Below are 5,867 nucleotides of genomic sequence, written 5' to 3'. Positions count from 1 at the left end.
CAAGTTGCTGTGCTGAAAGACCTGTTAGTCTGGGTAGATTAGAAAAACAAATTCATAGACACTCATAGGTGTTAAGAGAAAGCTTTATACACAAGAGCAATTGAATATTGAGAAAAAATTTCACCCCAAGTCCAGATTAAGTCCATAAATCCAATATTAGCACATATGTCCAATCCCAATCTATAAAATCCTCCTCAGACTCACGAAACACATGCAATATGCCAAATGCAGGAAGATCACAGGCCAGTGGATGGAAAGTCTTGTGGATCCAGTGGCATTATAAACATCTCAGGGCTGGCATGAGTCTCCATGTGGCTCCATGGCTCTATCTGCCATCAGTCTAGCTTCATGTGGCTTGTCCGGAGGAGGATGAAGCACCTATCTGTATCTATCTGGCCTCTGTATCTATCTGGCCTCCAGTAAGCTATTTATCTCAGTGGCACGCCTAAATGAGGTTATCAAGCTGTGACCTGATTGACATGCTAGACAACACCCCTCAACAAGTTGACACCAGAATATGTAACTACCACAGACCAACCTTTGTCAAGTTGACACTTTTACACAACTTTTTACCCATACATAACTCTTAACAAAAAAATAATAAAATCATATCTGTAACTAACAAGATAAAACTAATAAGTGTACCATTCAGTATGTGCCATCCTCATTTAAACATATTATATAAGTGACAAAACAATATTCTATGCCTAAGCATCGCAGTTAAGGAACACACACTTAAACCTATAATCCTATGTACATATTCCAGCACCTATGAAAGTTTGTAGCCAACCACTTCATGCCTTTATCATCTCCATTTTAGGTATAAAATTTCTATACTGCCCACTTACATCAGCCGTGTTCTGAGGAACCTTCATCCCAGTTAGAACCTTGTGAACTCCCCATCCATAGTAAAGTCAAATCAGAACAGGCTATCCATGAAGTCTGCAGCAATATCTCTACTTCACAGGCTCAAACATCTCTTCATCTGGTCGGATTCTGGTCAACTCAATGTGGGCTGCTTCACTCAGCGTCCACATGGTGCCCATTGGTCACCTCGCTTCTAGACCATGGGCACTGTCACAAATTTTCAACAAGCCTAGCCCCCTTGCGCTAGATCATGAATTTCAGACCAGTCAACCCACCCTCGTTTTCTCTTCACGTTCCTGAAACAAGGTCCATGAGTGTCAGTGGCCAGACTCAATCTGTCTCTTTATTGCTGCATTTCGCCCACTTCCACTCAACAAGTGGATCTGGGTGGTCGCCTAGCAAGCAGTTCAGCCTGCCCACAGGCTCCCTGTAATATTCAGCCCCAGAGAGTAGTTTTCTTCATGGTTCCAGATTTTTTCCCAGCTTCTGACAAAACCACGAGTTCAAAATTTAAATATCCAAAGAGTTCCCTTTTTTCCCCCTGTCAATCTGTCAACAGCCCTTGGCAAGTCTCTTCACCCTTAAATGTCCTCAACACTGAAGACACTTTTCTTTTCAGAGCTTATTTTTTCAAAGCCTTCTTTGCGGGTGTGTCCTAAACCCATCTAACAATCCAGTTTTAATGACGAGAAACAAGTGGGCTTACAAGCTCTCTATTTTCAAATTTCCCAATAATCATTTCTATCAATCATATATCAATAATAATAAACAGAAAAAAATCAGTATAAACAGAGTAGCATCAGATCCTAAGCTCTATTCGTAAAACAGTCAAATTCGATGCTTATTTAGTTATCTTACTCATTATCTAAACGCTTCTATTGATAGAAAATACGGCATTAGGCCTCTGACAGCATCAAGCCAGAGCCAGGGTTCATTATTTATTTTTATTTTTTAAAATAATTTCATTGGGGCTCATACAACTCTTATCACAATCCATTCATACATCCATTGTGTCGGGCACATTTGTACATTTGTTGCCATCATCATCATTCTCAAGATATTTTCTTTCTACTTGAACCCTTGGTATCAGCTAAGCATTTTCTCCCTTCCTCCCCCACACTCCTGCCTTCACGATAATTTATAAAGTATTATTTATAAATTATTATTATTTTCTCATATCTTACACTGTTCAATGTCTCCCATCCCCCACATGTCTATTGTACGTCCCCCAGGTAGGGGGTTATATGCAGATCATTGTGATCATTTCTGCCTTCCCTCTTGTCCCACTATCATGTTCAGTCTTCATTTGGGTTTCAGTAATTCCTCTTGGTTACATTGCCCTTGATCAAGCCCTACCAGGCCTCCTACATATTCGTTGCTATCATTTTTGGATCACTTGTTGTTCACTTGTCCCTGGGCTTTTAACACACATGTCCTTTCCCCCACCTGTCCCTCACCCATGTCCCTGCAATACTGTCAGTCCCGTTTTGTCTTCCAGATGGTTTATCCTGCCTATCTTATCTAGATAGACCTACAGAGATAATAATATGCACCAAAAACATGACGGACCAAAACAAAGCAACAAAAGAAAACAACAAAAAAAAAACAAATGACAAATTAGAAAAGAAAAACCTGTCAATTATTTATCTGTTCAAAGAAACAACTTTTAGCAGCACTAATTTTACCATAGTTTTCTTATTTTCCCTCTTCTGAATCTCAGCCATGATTTTTATTATTTATTTTCTTAATCTATTAATAGGTTTGTCCTGTTGACTCAGCTTTAGTTGCTGTAAATTTTGTGCCAGCATATCAATCATAAGTCTCTCTTCCTCTTTCATGTGTTCATGTATTGCTATGAGACTTCCTCTGATAACTGCCTTTGCTGTGTCCCATAAGTTTTGGTACATCATGTGCTCATTCTTGTTGATTTCCAGAAATTCCCTAATTTCATCTCTGATCTGGGCCAGCACACACTCCTTTTGCAAGAGAGTTATCATCTTCCAATTGTTTGTCCTTGTTTTCTTCATCTTCCTTTTGTTGGTTTTCCAGTCTTATGGCACAGTGGTCAGAGAGAGAGGTACATATATCAATGTGCTTAAACTTATGCAGATTCATCTAATGCCCCAGCACCTCTATCTTTGAATATGTGTCATGTGGGCTTGAAAAGAATGTAAATTCTTTTGTATTTGGGTGAATAGCTTTGTGCACATCTATCAGGTCAAATTGTCTAATTGTAATATTAAGATCTCTAGCCTCTTTGTTGAGTGAAAGCCCTAGGATAAGAGGAGATGCCTGGAGGTTGGCAGTGGTGTGTGAGATTAAAAGGAAGAGAAAGAGAGAGGGAAAAAAAGAAGAGCCTGTTGAAACTGTAGTGGGAAAGAAGGAAGAGTGAGAAACAAAAGTAACAATATAGCTTAACCCCATCCCTGACCCTGGGGCTGGAGGGGTTTAAACCCTTCCACAATTCGGAGTTGAAGTGTGGCTGTGTTAAGATAAAGCCTTTGTGCCAGCTCCAGATGATCCCGTCTCTGGCTGAGACAGTGGTGGGGCTAAGGTTAGACCTTAGCCAGCCTTCACTGTGGTAAGACAAAGCCCCCAGCTCCTCAAAACCGAGTGGATATTTGCCTGTTTATCTTTATGACGCTCCTCCTGCAACCAGGCAGTGCACAACATCCCCCTTAGTGACTCTCCTGCGCTAATTTCTGCAGAGTCCCTCTGCTATGTGTTACTCAGTTGCCGTCTTGCCTGAAGTGCTCCCTGCCCCTCCAGCCAGCTTTCTCTCAGCCATTTTGACCTTCTGTCAGCCATTTTCACTAAGCAACTCTGAGAAATTCAAGGGGTGATTTTGTCCCCTGAGCTCAAAATATACATTAATCACATTTTCACCATTTCACACAAGAATAACCAAAGACTACAACCAATGAAAAGAATCCAAACTTTAACTTCCCATGTTCTTTCCAGAAAACTATCCAGTAAACTGCATGGCCATATCTGACTTCTGGCTAGCCAAAGAAGCACTATCATGAAGCAGAGATCAAACAAACATCCACTCTCCATCTTTATGATTCTTTTATCTAGTACTCCACTCCCAAGGGACCATAATGTGTTAGTCTGAGTAGACTAGAGAAACAAATTCATAGACACCCATCTGTGTGTAGAAAGAGCTCTATATACAAGAGCAGTTGAATATCACAAAAACATCCCACCCTAGTTCAAATCAAGTCCCTAAGTCTGATATTAGCACATATGTCTGACATCAATCTATAAAGTCCTCTTCAAACTCACAAAACATATGCAATGATACTGAATGCAGGAAGATCAGAGAGTAAAATATCTTGTGGATCCAGTGGCAGTCTAAGCATCTCAGTGCTGGTGTGGGTCTCCACGTGGCTCCTCCAGCTCTAAGGCTCTGGCTTTCATCAGCCTAGCTCCATGTGACTTGTCCGAAGGAAGACGATGCAGAGACTGTGTCTATCTGGCCTCCAGTGAGCTATTTATCTTCGTGGTGGGTCCAAATGAGGTCATCAAGCTATGACCTGATTGATAGGCTAGACTCTACCCCTCCACAAGTTGACACCAGATTGTGTAACTACCATAGGACCCATACTTCAGTGGTATTCGAGGTTACAGAACTCTTAGGGATCCTGCCCTTGCAGGCTCAGGGGTGCCACTTTGAGATCCTTATCCTACACTAGCTTCCAGCAACACCTAGGTCTCCACATTTGGACATGAGTTACCCTTGTTTCTGTATCTTCCCTAGTTCTTAGCCTCAGTGCAACTTACCCTGGAGAAAATCCTTGACAAAGAAGAGAAACCCATTTCCATGTTCAAATCTTAATCCACAAACAGGGATCACACTTCACTTGATGTGGGTGTCTCCTGGAAGACATACCTGCCTGCCTAGGTCATTTCCCCAAGATTCCTCCTTACAAACTCACACCTCTGGCCAGAGAGCATCTGTTCAGGAAGGTGTGCATGGCACAAGAAGCGGTACGGCTCTATAGCCACTATCTTGATTCTTTAATGCCAACTATGCGCACATCCATCCCTAGTTCAGTGTCCACATTAGTCTATACTTCAGATGAATACAAAGGGAACATGGGGCTGCTTCTGCTTCAAGGAAGTCATATCTGCCAATTAACCCAATCAGTGACATATAAGGGCCATACTCTGATTTTTTTTTTACCTTATATGGCCTGAAATCTCTCCTTAATGCTCTTGAATATCTTCTTCCTGCATTCTTGTTGATTTTAGAATGAAAAACTTATGCTCTCAGAAGTACCTACTCAGTGGTGAAGAATATCACACTGGTTTTACTCTGCCTCCCACACAACATGGGAGTCAGCCACATCCTTGTGCAGAAAGCAAGAATTCCTTAGAGCAGTCTGCTCTGTGGTGGGAGAAGGAATTTCTTCTGTTCGGAAAGTGCTAACCCAGCAGTCACTGAGCAATGCTATGATTTAAGGAAACTGCCTAAATCTGTTCTGTTTAAAGCTGCACGGAGATCTGGTACTTCTGCAAGACATAAAACCCAGGGATAGGAGGGAGGAATCCAGACTCAGGACCTAAATCAAAAGGGCTGCCCGAGGGAGATGTTGCAGAATGCTCTTTGACATTGCTCTCCTGCTGCATCATGGTATGAGGGAAAAGGGATTTCCCTACTGAAATGTTCTCTATCCCACAATTAAGAATGGCTGAAGCTGTCATGTCAGACACTACTTGGTCTTATAGAACAACACCTGGGAGGCAGGCATCACAATTGCCCCATTTTATAGATGAGGAGCATGAGGCTCAGAGATGAGCATGCCATCCAGGGACATACAGTTATGGAGGTCTGTGTGACCCCAGAATCTCAAACACATATCTCTGTTTCTTATCCCTCTTGAACCCCTGGACAACAGTCAGGTGACTCAGAGAGGACAGGTTTGTGAAAGATGCTGACGGTTATGGTTGCAGTCATCAGAAAGATAATACTTAATGTGGTTCATAATTTATTTGTC

The sequence above is a fragment of the Tenrec ecaudatus genome, unplaced genomic scaffold (genome assembly GCF_050624435.1).
Source record: "Tenrec ecaudatus isolate mTenEca1 unplaced genomic scaffold, mTenEca1.hap1 Scaffold_2642, whole genome shotgun sequence".
Classification (NCBI taxonomy): domain Eukaryota; kingdom Metazoa; phylum Chordata; class Mammalia; order Afrosoricida; family Tenrecidae; genus Tenrec; species Tenrec ecaudatus.
The sequence above is the reverse complement of the archived record's forward strand: the minus strand, read 5'-3'. Positions refer to the sequence as shown.